The sequence below is a fragment of the Pan troglodytes genome, chromosome 1 (assembly GCF_028858775.2).
Source record: "Pan troglodytes isolate AG18354 chromosome 1, NHGRI_mPanTro3-v2.0_pri, whole genome shotgun sequence".
In the NCBI taxonomy this organism is placed as follows: Eukaryota; Metazoa; Chordata; class Mammalia; order Primates; family Hominidae; genus Pan; species Pan troglodytes.
Window position 1 is genome coordinate 227,143,100 of NC_072398.2, and position 15,324 is coordinate 227,158,423.

Sequence of the window (15,324 nt, forward strand, 5' to 3'; positions counted from 1 at the left end):
TGTAAAAGATGGGTATACATTGTTATTATTTTGAATATAATTTTAATTATTTAGGTAATATTTTTGTAGTTGTTTAATAACTTTATTATTTAGTATGGTTTGGTTTTGAATTGTAGCTTATTGGCTTATTTTTAGTAACTGGTTAACTGTAACGTTAACTGGAGGATTAGAGTTTTGATTAAGATGAATGTGTTTTTGGATAGTATTAACTTATTAAGTTTTGAATTGTAAATATTGGGATTTAGATAAGACTGACTTTGTTGAAATTTTTTAGTTATAGGGCATTAAATGTTTATTTTTTGTTAGGGCTTTTAATGTGGAACAGATAAAAGGAGAGTCGGTGCTGTAGTGTTTTACTGATTTTTTGAAATTTTTGAGGAATTTAAAAGAAAAACTTTTAAAAGCAGCACTAGTGTAGTTTGCCGCCCACAATGATAATAAGTTATATTCCTCTGCCTCTTTCTTTTTTGTGTCAACTGATTCCATTGAACACCCTCTGGGAGCACCCAAGACCAGCATTGACTGAGATCATGTCTTAGCACTTTGTGATTCAAAATAAAGACATCATGAGAGTCCCAGGCATATGAGAGTCTTCATGAGGGCCTGGATACTGGGCAACATGCTTAGTAATGAGGAAGAATCTTCTGGTGATTTTTCTCTGTGTGTGGCCCCCTCCCCTCTAGCCTGGGAGAACTGGTGCACAGAGACTTTGTGTGACCTCTGCAGATAGTGCCTGGCATCTGCTGGGTGAAGGGTTAATTATTTAATTAATTTATTGTTGCAATTAATAAATTAATAGCATGAATCATAACCTACACCAGACACTGAGGTAGTCAGGAGGGGTTTGAGATATGTGAGTGTGGATGGTTTAGCTTATTCCTAAGTGGTTTTGACCAGCTGGGTGCAGGTTTCTGCATTCACCTACATTCACTCACATTTTCTGCATTTAAAAAAATTTCTCCAGAAAGAATCACGCATAAACAAACTCAAAACTCAGAAAGGCAATGTGATCTTTCTGGTACCCAATGCCCAGTGCAATAAGGTAATGGTGAAAGCATGGAGTCCCCAGGCCACTGTCCCCTGCTGTCTGCCTGGCTAGACCTTGTTCCCCACCTGGGACACCTGCGTGACCTCCACCCACACCTCTAAAGCCAGGCGGAAAGCAAGTAGACAAACATCCCAAACTTTCTGGGGCAGAGCTCAGGGGCACAAGAACCACCCTCCATGTCTGCCCATCCTCCAAATTAGATACAACGGAAATGCACCAGAGACGCAGGCCCCCAGAATTCACCCAGGTGGCAGAAATGATGCTGTTGCTCATGGAAACCAGAGCTGGTGCAGCCCATCCTCCCCCGAGACCCACACAGTTGACTAATGACTTTTGGAAGATGGACGCTAGAAAATGCAGCCCAATACCAAAATGCTTCATCTTAATAATGCCTCTCCTGCAAACTGCATTCCTAAAATGCTTTCCCGTGTTGCAATAATAGGGTTACAGAGAAGAAGGGGGCACGCCTGAGTGGACAATTAGAGCAAGCTGGGGAAGGGGCTGGGGGTTATGAGGAGCTGCCTGGATGCTGAGAGAAGAGGGAGCACACCACCCTGGGTGGGGTTAGTTCCTGAAAGGCTTTCATCCCATTGATCTGAGGGATGAGGCAGTGGGTGAGGGGCAGGTGGGAGCCAGGATTAGGAGAGCTGAGAAGAAAGGAAATTGGTCACTTCTCAGAAAAAGGAAAAAGCCAAATATATTGCCTGCCTATACTGGGTCTCTGTGCTGGGTGTGCCACCTACCTTGGCATTTTTTTCTTCAAGCAACTCAGAGGGATTGGATGGTCACAGAGCAGTTATATCTCCAGCCAATGCCATTCTGCCATCATCTATTCAAGCCCCCAAATCACACATAAATCAAGCAAATGGATCTGGCTGCAGCTGCTGCCACCTCCAGCCCCTGCCCGTCCACCATTGCCCTGGAGCAGAACAAGCCCATTGGTTTCCTGTGGCTTCTGTAACAGAGAACTCCAATTTGGTTGGCTGCAAACAACACACACTAATCCTCTTACACTTCTGGAGGTCTTAAGTCCAAAATCCGTCTCACCAGATCAAAAATAAGATGTCAATGGAGCCATGGTCCCTCTGGAACTTCCAGGGAAAAATTCACTTCCCTGCCTTTTCCAGATTGCAGTGCTGCATTCCTGGGCTAATGGCCTGATATGGTTTGGCTTTGTCCTCACCCAAATCTCATCTTGAATTGTAACTCCCACAATTCCCATGTGTCATGGGAGGAACCCAGCGGGAGGTGATTGAATTATGGAGATAGGTCTTTCCTGCACTGTTCTCAACGACAGTGAATGAGTCTTATGAGATCTGATGGTTTTAAAAATGGGAGTTTCCCTGCACAAACTCTCTTTGCTGCTGCCATCCATGTAAGATGTGACTTGCTCCTTCTTGCCTTCCACCATGATTTTGAGGCCTCCCCAACCATGTGGAACTATAAGCCCAGTAAACCACTCTCTTTTGTAAGTTGCCCAGTCTTGAGTATGTCTTTATCAACAGCGTTAGGACAGACTATACAGTAAATTGGTACCAGTAGAGTGGGGTATTGCTGAAAAGATACCTGAAAATGTGGAAGTGACTTTGGAACGCAGTAACAGGCAGAGGTTGGAACAGTTTGGAGACCTCGGAAGAAGACAGGAAAATGTGAGAAACTTTGGAACTTCCTAGAGACTTGTTGAATGGCTTTGACCAAAATGCTGATAGTGATATGAACAATAAGATCAAGGCTGAGGTGGTCTCAGACACAGGTGAGGAACTTCTTGGGAGCAAAGGTGACTCTTGTTATGTTTTAACAAAGAAACTGGTGGCATTTTGCCCCTACCCCAGAGATTTGTGGAACTTTGAACTTGAGAGAGAGATGATTTAGGGTATCAGGTGGAAGAAATTTCTAAGCAGCAAAGCATTCAAGATATGACTTGGGTGCTGTTAGAAGCATTCAGTTTTAAAAGGAAAATGGAGCACAAAAGTTTGGAAATTTGCAGCCTCATAATGTGAAACAAAAGAAAATCCCATTTTCTAAGGATAAATTCAACCCAGCTGCAGGAATTTGCATAAGTAACAAGAAGCCAAATGTGAATCCCCAAGACAATGGAGAAAATGTCTCCAGGGCATGTCAGAGGTCTTCATGGAAGCCCCTCTCATCACAGACCCAGAGGCTTAGGAGGAAAAAGTGGTTTTGTGGGCTCAGCCCAAGGTCCCCGTGCTGTGTGCAGCCTAGGGACTTGGTGCCCTGCCTCCCAGCTGCTCCAGCCATGGCTGAAGCAGGTCAATGTAGAGCTCAGGCTGTGGCTTCAGAGGGTGCAAGACCCAAGCTTTGGAGGCTTCCATGTGGTGTTGAGCCTGTGAGTGCACAGAAGAATCGGGGTTTGGGAACCTCCACTTAGATTTCAGAAGATGTATGAAAATACCTGGATGCCCAGGCAAAAGTTTGCTGTAGGGTCAGGGCCCTCATGGAGAACTTCTGCTAGGGCAGTGTGGAAGGGAAATGTGAGGTCAGAGGCCCCACACAGAGTCCCTACTGGGGCACCACCCAGTGGAGCTGTGAGAAGAGGGCCACTGTCCTCCAGACTCCAGAATGGTAGATCCACTGATGGCTTGCATCATGTGCCTGGAAAAGCCACAGACACTCAATGCCAGCCCATGAAAGCAGCCGGGAAGGAGTCTGTACCCTACAAGGCCACAGGGGCAGAGCTGTCCAAGACCATGGGAACCCACCCCTTGCCTCAGTGTGACCTGGTTGTGAGATATGGAGTCAGAGGAGATCATTGTAGAGCTTTAAGATTTGACTGTGTGGCTGGATTTGGGACTTGCATGGGGCCTGTAGCTCCTTTGTTTTGGCCAATTTCTCCCATTTGTAATGGCTGTATTTACCCAATGCCTGTACCCCCATTCTATCTAGGAAGTGACTAACTTGCTTATTTTTTGTTTTACAGGCACATAGGCAGAAGGGACTTGCCTTTTCTCAGATGAGATGTTGGACTGTAGGCTTTTGGGTTAATGCTGAGATGAGTTAAGACTTCATGATTGGTTTTGAAATGTGAGGACATGAGATTTGGGAGGGGCCAGGGTTGGAATGATATGGTTTGGCTGTGTCCCCACCCAAATCTCATCTTGAATTGTAACTGCCACAATTCCCACATGTCATGGGAGGAACCTGGTGGGAAGTGACGGAATTATGGGGGTGGGTCTGTCCTGCACTGTTCTCATGATAGTGAATGAGTCTCATGAGATCTGATGGTTTTAAAAACAGGAGTTTCCCTGCACAAGCTCTCTCTTTGCCTGCCACCGTCTACATAAGATGTGACTTGCTCCTCCTTGCCTTCTGTCATGATTGTGAGGCCGCCCCAGCCTTGTGAAAGTGTAAGTCCAATAAACCTCTTTCTTTTGTAAATTGCCCAGTCTTGGGTATGTCTTTATCAGCAGCATGAAAATGAGCTAAACACAGCCTCTTCTTCCATCTGCAAAGCCAGTACATCTGGCTTCAGTCCTCAGATTACCCCCTTCAGTAGCCAAATCTGCCTCTGCTTTCTTCCTGTAAGTGCCCTCTGATCATATTTCTAGCCAACCCAGATAATCTAGGATAACCTCATCATCCCAGGATCCTTAATCACACCTACAAAATTCCTTTTGCCCTCTAAGATAACACTCACACATAATGAGAAGTCGTATGTTGATATGTTCTGGGGGACATTACTCAGCCCACCACAAGCAACCCAAAACTCCATCACAAACCATTTCTCTCCATCCTCCAGAGAGATCCTACTCATTCTCTTCCCAGTCTTTCTGGATTATCATCTGCATATCTTCATGGGCTTAAAATTTTTTTTTGAGGGGAGTTGTTTAAAATGACCACAATGATTTCTGATTTTGCCTGTTAACTGCTCCTGTATCAAAGAATTATAAAAGCACAGAGTCAGATCTGCTATAAGACAACACATACCTTCCTAAAAGTCATTTCCCTGTGCAAAGCTGCACAATAAAACCACAGGGCTTGTGAGGGCACTCAAAAACCTGGATAGTAACACATATTATGAAAGAGAAGAACATAATCAATATGGCAGCCCCCTGTTCTCCATAGTAAATGGCTATGGAATGCTGACGACACAGTAAATATGGCACTGTACTGTGGGAAAACCCTGGAATTGGCTTGTGGATGCCAGCGTCCAAAGGGCTGGAACTCAGGAGTCATCATGAGGGGTGGAAGGAGGGTGATCAGGGCAGATGGAGAGTACTAACCCCAGATGTCACCAGCATGGCTCATAACCTACACCAGGCACTGAGGTAGTCAGGCGGGGTGTGAGAGATGTAAGTGGGGAAGGTTTTGTGGATTCCTAAGTGGCTCTGATCGGCTGGGTGCAGGTTTTTGCATTCACCTACATACACTCATATTTTCTGCATCTTTAAAAAATTTCTTCAGACATAATCACACATAAACAAACTCAAAATTTAGAATTGCATCACGCTTACATTTTCCCTAATCTATCAACCACATTGGAAAAAATTTGAGTTTGCAAAACCAGCTGTTAAAGCAGAACCAGCTGTGGAATGGGCAGGAGGGGATGACAGAGTTCATTCCTCCACCACCAGGTGGGAATACATGTGAACTGAATTCTCCTGTAAAACAAGCCACTGGAAATGGGGCAGCTGGCGGGGAGCCAGCTCTGTGTGAGCTTGGGCATCAGTGGGAGGTGCACACATGCGCATGCATACACAGGCACACACATCACACACACGTGCACACAGAGAGGTGTCCTGAACCGCCATTGTTCCTCTCTCAATTATGTCTCCCATGGCCCTTAATGGCACTGTTATTTATTCTGTCTGCTTATAAGCTTTCCTCCATTCCCTTGACATGCCCTAGAGGGACCTTTCAGGATAATATGAGCCCGTCCAAAGAACCCAAGTGGTAAAAACTGCAGATGGAGTCAGAAATATGGCCAACGAGGAGTGGGGCTTGGCCCAGATACGGAGGCTAGGGTGATTAGAATGACCAATGTGTCGGGCACGAAATAGTAGCTCCTGACATCAATGGAGCGTCGAGAATAAGGCCCCTTATATCAAGGCAGGAAATGGGCAATTTTATGCCAACTGGGAGCAGTGCATCTTGAGGTAATGGTGAGTATAATTCATGTCATTTGCACTGGCCCAAACCTACTTGCAAAGAGAATTTCACCCTGAGCTCAGGTTTCCTGAGCTTCTAGGCTTTAAAGCCAGACCTTTAAAAATATATATTTAAAAGAATGCTAAAATATTTGCCTTGCTCTAAGGGAGATTAAGTGCCAGTGAAAATGGCCAGATTGATGGTCCCTGAAGACAGAAGTTGCCCTCCTTATGTCCAGATGAATCAGCCTGGGATCTGTGCCTGGTCCACACACACACACACACACACACACACACACGAACACACAAATAAACACTGATACATGCATGCACACACATACACTCACACATATATGCAAACAGACATACACTCACACATGCACACACATACACAAATACACAAACACACTCACATATGTAAACACACACACACATCACCTCTTTCTTGTTCTCACTCTTCCAATTTTTGGATTGTTCACATCTGCTCACCTGGGCGGGTGCCCACAGTGACTCCAGTGTGCAGAAGCAAGACACCATTGGATCAAGAGCCATCTCTGAGTGTCCTGCGAGAGCCTCAGGGGTCAGAGCACGTCCAGTACCCAGCCCTCCAGCCTGGAGGGCACCTCGCTCCTGAAATAAAAGTGGTGAGGCTGTCTCCCAGGGGAAAAATGAAGAACTAGGACTCAGCAAAGTGGTTTAAGAAAGAAGACACTCAAAGATCTATGTTCCATTAGAATGTTTTAAAATAATACATGTTTTTCCAAGTTGCCCCAGTTTTCTACAATGAACACAGGCTGCAAATGTGTTTCTTTAATATAAAAACATACAAGCAAATGTTTTAATATAACCTCAAACCCCATCACACAGAAATAACCACTGTTAGCCATTTGGTGTATTTTGTTTCACTCAATTTTCTAATATATAGAGCCATGCATAACTCACATATATTCACACACAAATACAAACACCCATCCTTCCATTTATACCATCAATAATTTCGTAGTCAGCATTTTTCACTTAATAGCATGTCATATACATCTTCCCCTATGGCAGAGACACACTAAAATATAAATTTACGTCTAGAATTTTTTCATTTTAGATTGCAGCCATTTTCCCATTGGTTAGTTTTTAAACCACAATTTAAATGACTGCCTAATATCCCACAGTGTGGACAGTCCCTAGGTTTTTAAACTTCTCGTCTTCTGCTGAAAATGTAAGTGACTAAGAGTCGCTTTATTCTGAAGAGTGTTCCCCTGACATTTCATCTGTGTAAGATTTTGCACAGGTATGATTTTTGCTTTAGGATAAATTGTCAGCAGCAGTTTGCCAGACAGGAAAGCGTTTTGCTCAATTGTCTTCTCCAAAGGTTTCACTAATTTGCACTTCCACCAGCAAAGCACGCAGCAGTGATACTTCATCCCAGCCTTACAGCACTGAATATTATTTTCCCTTTTTGTTTTTTTGGCCAATTAAACAAGTGAAAACTAGATACTGCTTTTTAATTATATTGCTGGAGGCTTCTAAGCAGTGGCAGAACTTCATGAAAGCCACCGTGCCTCTTGTTTGTTTGTTTGTTTTGGGTGTGTAGCCCCTGTCCTTCCTCTCCTCTGCCAATAGCAGGAGTGACCAGCTGTGTCCTGTGTTCTTAGGCGGCGCTGAGCATTTATGAGCATCCAATGCTCCCTGGGTCACCGGAAACGTCATCCCATCTCAGTCCCACCAAGATCTTCGGGCACCACTCCCTGCTCCCGGCTTTGGGTCTGCCCCCGGCTGAGTCTCTCTTGCCTCCTTGGTTCTCTTCTCCCCAGCCCAGGCAGCAGCCTGCTTACCCAGGTGCCCACATCAGTGCCGGCCCTCTCAGCAGCCCTCTCCATCTGCCGCTCTATTTAAACCCAAGTCTGATTGCACTTATGACCTGATGGATCTGGCAACGTTGCCTTTTCTCTCAGGACAAAGATGAATTTCCTTCCTGTGGCCTGTTCACCAGGTCCTGCCCACCAGGTGCCCTCTCCCTCCTTCCTCACCTTTGACGTGAGTGTCTTCCAGCAGGGGCAGCTCTGGGCTCACTCCCCCATTGGGTCCCCAGAGCTTACACAATGCCTGGGAGGTGCTTGATGGCTGTGCACAACTTGAGTATTAATAAATGAAACAATGATTTCGTGATCCTGAAAACACAGCTACAATGTCCACAGCTACTAAGAATGAAAGCCTTTTGTTACGGACTAAATCAAGACCCCCCCCCCAAAAAAAAAGATGCTTTGTAGTCTTAACCCCCAGTACCTCAAAATGTGACCTTTTGGAAGTAGGGTCATTGCAGATGTAACTGGTTAAAATGAGATCCTATGGGAGCAGGGTGGGTCCCAATCCAATATGACTAATGTCCTTATAAAAAGAGAAAACACAGACCCACAGGGAAGAGAGCACACGAGGACAGAGGCAGAGACTGGGGTGACGCATCTACAAGCCAAGGAAAGCCGGACTGTCAGCAGGCAGGAGGAGCTGCAGGGAGGCCTGGAATGGATCAGAGCCTCTGGAGGGAACCAGCCCTGCCCACACCTTGCACTCATACCTCTACCCTCCAGACTGTGACAGAGTAACTTCCTGTTGTTTTAAGCCACCCAGCCTGTGTTCCTTTCTCACAGCAGCTCCAGGAAGCTCCCGCACCATTGTCACCCCTTAAAAGCAGGAGTGACTCTCTGATGTGCTGAATGCAGTGTCCTGAGCAGGGGTGCCCACAGTAAATGGGGCAGGTGGGTCTGTCTCTGGGGCCCACGCAGGCAGAAGACAGAAATAAAAACTAACCCGGTCACCAGGGGATGGGCCAACCCAGAGAGACCGGTGTCCCCTGGCTGGGGGCCCAGGGTGGGGAAGGTTCTGGATTCCTTCCACAATGCCAGAGGGTCTGCCTGCCGTTCCCACCTGTGAGACGAGAGCATCTCGCTCCCTCTAAAATCTCCAGGCTGGCCTTGGTCAGGCTGCTGGCTCCAAGGTGAATGGAGAAGGCTTATTGCGGTGTCTCCCAGAAGATGCTTCCCAGAGCGAAGCACAGGCGAGCGTTATCTGTGCCTCATGCATATGTATTTACGGACGTTAAAAGAGGCCCATTGCAGAAATGCATATTTAGCAGCTTCCTACAATGTGTTTTATTGCCCACGTAGGGCCTTCTGTAATATCCTCTGGAAATTCATATTAAAGGAGATTTCAAACCTAAATGACTGACCCGGCAAGCCCTTATGGTCCCTGTCTGCAAGGAGGTTTTATTTAATAACAAAGTGTCTTATTTAAAGTTGTGACTGTGGATGAGACTGCCGGAGGAGGTGCCAACGTTTCCGGAATGCAATATTATATGTGTTATTGCCTGAATCAACCACAGTGCTCTATCAGACCAATTTCCCTGTTATGTTCTGGATGCTTAAAAACCCTTAGAAGATTCTCGTGTATTTTTTAGCAAAAGCATGTCTCAGAATTTTGGCTGTTTTGAAAAACTGAAAAGGCTGTGTAAATCACATCCAAAAGCAGCCCCTCGAGAGTGAAGCAGAAAACATGTCCCTTTAGGTAGAAAGACCTTAGCTTAGCATGAGACTGACCACCTGTGCCCATGGGCACCCAGGAGCTGGTGGTGAGGCCAGCAGAGACACGAGAACAGATAGAGGTGGCATGTCCACTTTGGAGTGGTCTCCCCAAACATCTCTTTGGGAGTATGCAGGACAGGGGAGGTCTGTGGATTTGCTTCTCATCTTGCAATAAAAATGGCTCAGCGGCGGGGCAGGGTGGTTCACGCCTGTAATCCCAGCACTTTGGGAGGCGGAAGTGGGCAGATTGTCTGAGCTCAGGAGTTCGAGACCAGCCTGGGCAACATGGCGAAACCTCATTTCTACTAAAATACAAAAAATTAGCTGGGCTTGGTGGTGCACGCGTGTAGTCCCAGCTACTTGGGAGGCTGAGGTAGGAGAATTGCTGGGAACTGGGAGGTGGAGGCTGCAGTGGGCCAAGATCACACCACTGCACTCCAGCCTGGGCGACAGAGCGAGACTCCATCTCAAAAAAAGAAAACAAGAAAAGGCTTAGCATGGTGGTTATCTAATGCTCCTATTAGGGAAACAAGGAAAAGAACTACCAGAGACAGCAGCTCTCCAGGGCTTGACTCTGGCTGTGAACTCCACTGTTTGCCTGTCAACACACTTAATAATGGCCATCCCTGAAACCTTCAAGTTTTCCTTTAAAGTCTAAAAGTTATACATGTGTCAGAAGGGCAGGGAAGAAAGGGGATGAAAGGAAGAGCAGTGGGAAGTCAAAAAGAATTTCTAAATCATTTTATAATACCCTATCCATGAAACCCGGGTACTATGGACTCAGTGTGTCCCCTCAAGACTCATATGTTGAAGCCCTGACCCCACATGTGGCTGTATTTGAAGTAATAAAGTGACTATGGTTAAATGTGTTCATAAAGATGGAGCCTTGATTTAATGGGATTAGTGTCCTTCTAAGAAGAGACACCTCCCCTCCCCTGGTCCCTGCCCACACACCAAGGAAGGGCCATGTGAAGACACAGTGAGATGGTAGCTGGTCATCTGCAAGCCAAGAGGAGGGCCCTCTCCTGGGACTGAATCACTCAGCCCCTTGATCTTGGATTTCCCAGCCTCTAGAACTGTGAGAAATGAACGTCTGTTGAAGCCCGCAGTCTATGGTGATGGCAGATAGTGGCCTGAGCTGAACGAACACAGCAAAGCAAGCCCACAGCACCCTGGTGCCTGCCTCCCTGGGCCCTGCTTGAATGCCAGACAACACAGCAGCCCCTGTGGCCATCCTTGAGCTCAGGGACCACATCTGCCAGGACCCTGCAACACACAGAAGCCTTCAGCAGAGACGAACGGTGGGAAGGGATGTTATGGGTCCAGCCTAGCTTAGCGTATGCAAGTGTCTCAGATCTCCTTTCATCTGTTCACATTTTCTCCCTGCCTGGTTTAATACAAGAGGGAGCTCGCCTCCAGTAAATGCCCTTTCGTCCCCTGGAAGGAGAGTTTATTTAAGCCCAGTGAGACAAAAAGTCAACAAGGAAGAAAACAGAACAGAAAGGGCATGAGGGCCAAAAGGCCTTTCACGTTTTACAGCTCACGTAATTATGCAGGAAAGTGACACCCCCCGTCTCGGGCCTCCATCAGTCCTGAATAGTTAATAACATCTCTGACCTACCCTCTGTGCTCCTTCAGCTATGGTTTAAAAATGCAAAATATCTTCAATAAGAGTGACCTCCTTGACCTACTCGCTAGAGAAAAGAGATGACAAAGTGATAGTAACAGCGATGGCCTTGTCTTTACTTGTTCTAACCCCAGATCTTTGATCCTTTGCATGCTCAGGGTTCTTTGATGAGAATCCTCAAGATGATGGGGGCTGAAATCCACCGGGGCCCTCCAGCAACTCACCCACAGGACAGAGCCTGCCAGGCAGGTGTGATCCAGAGCTCAACCTGCATGGGGACAACAGTTGGCATCTGTAAGGCCATCTGAATACTGTGTTGGGGACACAGTATTCATGATATACTGACACAGTGCTGGGGACAGCTAACCATCTGAGCAAAGACTCCATGGATAATTTGAAAGATATCTGGTCTCTGTATCTGATTCCTGACCCAGAGCTTCAAAAACCCTTAGAATATCCTAATGATAGGAGGATCTTTATTATGCTAATGAGGTGAATCATGGCGGGCTCCTAGATAGCTCCAGGAGGGGGCTGGTCACCAGAAAGATCAAGCATGTGATCTGCGGTGGGGAAGGGTTGAGATTGAATTCAATCCCGTGTCCCAAGATTAATCATGCCTACACAGAGAAATCCCAGTTGAGCCTCTGGACACTGAGGCTTCTTGGAGCTTCCTGCCTCCACATTTCTGTACTAGGTGGGTGACACACCGGGATTCCACAGAGAGAGGGTCCGGAAACTCAGAGCTCCCTCCCAGACCTCACCCATGACTCTTCATTTTGCTGACCTTCTGTGTATCCTTTATAGTAAAACTGCAGTGCAGAGCTTTCCTGGATTCTGTGAGTCTTTTTAGTAGATTTTCAAACCTGGGGAAGGGTCTCAGAAGTCTCTGAATTTATGTCAGTCGGTCAGGGATGCTGGTGGCCTGGAGACTCCACTCGGAGCTGGCATGTAACTGGGGCAGTCTGTGGAGGACTGAGTGCTTGCCCTAGGGAGTCTGATGCTAACCCTGGGTGGTTGGCATCAGAATTGCATGGCAGTGCACCCAGCTGGGATGGAAATAGAACAGAGTGCAAGAATGAAGGAAGACAGAGCTGTGGACATAAAACCAGCCGAGGGCCTTTGCTTATCTCAGGGGCTGCGGCCATTCCACGTGGAGATTTGCATTCTGCAGAGAAGACTGCCTCTCTGCCATTTGGTAAGTGTTGTGGGTCATCGTGTTTCCCTATTGTCTGAGCTGTGTTGCTGAAAAGCAACAGGAAAGTCCTCAAACCACCAATGCCAAGACCCTGGAGAACCATTGTGACCACCCAAGGCAGCTGCCAGGACAAAGAGAGATGGTCTCTGTGTTGGCAGCCAGTGGCTCTCATGGAGCTGCACAGGTTTTTTCGTCTTTGGGGTTCAGAGTCTTGGTGAAATTTACTCCTGCAGATTTGGGGAATCGAGGCAACAAGTACTTGCCTGAGGATTTCATACAGAATTTTAAAGAACAAAATCCATACACATGGTGCACAAGAGAGGGTCGGAAGACACTTAGAGCCGGGTCTCACCCCTTGGACGCCAAATCAGGGAATGCCAGGGGGTCTTACTCCTAACAGTCACTTCATGGACGCATAGGATGGTGGTGAAGATTTTGACTTTCGGAGTCAACTTTGAATCCAAGCTTTGCCCCTCATTCGCTCAGTAAACTTGGGTACCCTTCTTTTTTTTTTTTTTTTTTTTTTGAGACAAAGTCACTCTCTGTTGCCCAGGCTGGAGTGCAGTGGTGCAGTCTCTGCTCACTACAATCTCTGCCTCCCAGGTTCAAGAGATTCTCTTCCTTCAGCCTCCCGAGTAGCTGGGATTACAGGTGCCCACCACCATGCCGAGCTAATTTTTGTATTTTTAGTAGAGACAGGGTTTCACCATGTCAATCAGGCTGGTCTCGAACTTCTGACCTCGTGATCCACCCACCTTGGCCTCCCGAAGTGCTGGGATTACAGGTGTGAGCCACCACGCCCCGCCATTAAACTTGGGCACCCTTCTTAACCTCTGTGAGCCTCGGTGTCTGCGTCATTGTAAGGAGGTGAGAAATAAGATGTCCTAGTGTATCTGTTGTTTCAAGGACTGAGTGAGATGATATGGGACACTCTTTAGAGCCTGGCCTGACATAGAGTAAGCGCTCATTAAGGATGTTACTTATTCTGTGTTTGTATTTAAATTGGGAAGGCCAGATGGCCACCTAACTCTGAATCTCAGTGTTCAGTGACAGAAATTTTGACTGAAATATATGGAACCCACCAGGACAGAATAGAGTGCACCGAGGAAATGGCCCGGCCGATTCCCGCATGATTTCCTATTGCCGGCAGGAGACACCCAGGGCATCCATCAAGTTTATTCCCGTTCTGAATTTGCATGGGCACTCCCCACCGTGGCACCAGCCATTCGAGCTATACACGTTATTTATGGGTCCAATAAAGGCCAACAGAATTGGAGGTTGCTGCAACAGGGGCAGACTCAACCAGCTTTCCCTGGAGGCTCCCTGCTCCCCCTCCTTTTCCGGGACCACGGGTCAGTTGGCTTCCTCTGCTGACTTCGTCCTGCAGGCTGCAGACTTTATTTCTTCCCTGCTAGGCCCGCTACCTGAGGATTCTCTGAAACATGGTGCAGGGTGTCTGGTGAACGCATTCTGGCTGATGTTTTCATACTCGTGGGGAGGGAACCTCTAATTCTTTACTATGCCAATAAATCCTGTGTCAGATTTATCTTCCATCAGGCCAACATTAATATTAAAATCCTCCATGAATCATAAATCCGTCATACATCAAGAAAAGCAGTGCCAGGAAATTTTAAAAAGCCCTCATTAACAAAAGCCGAATTAGTCCTTTGAGGACCCTTCTCAATGGCCAAACAGACTATTTATAGTCTGATCACTGTCATAATAGGACACTCTGTGGCACTGGGTCAGCGTACTGAATCTAAATTGGCTGGTGCTGGGCTAGTAATCACCATCCGGGGCATGTGGGGATGACTTGGAGGCTCAGAGTATTAATGCAAGACGATGAGTGTGGAAGCTTGTGTGAGCTAGTGGGCAAGAAGGAGCCTGGATAAAACAGTGACTGGTGCCTGGACGGGCTCCCCACGTGAGACCCTGCAAGCTTCCATCTCAGAGATAGGAGCCAAGCCCTGGAGCCTGGATAAAACAGTGACTGGTGCCTGGACGGGCTCCCCACGCGAGACCCTGCAAGCTTCCATCTCAGAGATAGGAGCCAAGCCCTGCACTAGTACCCGTGTTGGAGAACACCTGCCTCTAGGATGCGGCAGCCCCATGGAATGCACATCCCTGAGAGCGCGCCAGAAAAAAAATCCCACAAAACACTCCTCCCCAGGGACTCAGAAGAAAGACGCATGCTGTGGCCCAAAGAGAAACTTGGTCTTCGGGATTTTCTCCAGAGAGCATACCACCCTCTCTGAAGGTTTTCCATGATGGTAGATCGTCACGTTGGTTTTACGGAAGTCGCCCAAGCCATCCAGGCCAATTTCAGGGAGGGAAGTGACAGGTCCCCTTGAGGGAGATGGCACCTGGCTTACTTGTGGGATTTGTAAGTGGATTCAAATTGCAGCTTCCGAATGGAGAGGACCAGCAACCTGCTCTGGGATGCTGGGATTGTTAGAACGGATTTATGATCTTTTCTGAGAGTACATCCCCTCAAGTTCAGCAAATTAGCTTGTGTTGATTTAGGAAGGGAGTCTTGTTTCAGCTTACAAAGGTATAGGAAGTCCAGTTCTCTCTATTGTATTTCAAAACAAATAAATGTTATAATAATCTTTTAGCTAATGCATTCATATAAATGGAAAAAACTAAGCCACACATAGGTATGGTCTGCATGTTTGTGTTCCCCCCAAAATGCATATATTGACGTTCTAAACCTGGAGGTGATGAGATTGGAGGTGGGGCTTTTGAGGAGCGATTAGGTCATAGGGGTGGAATCTTGA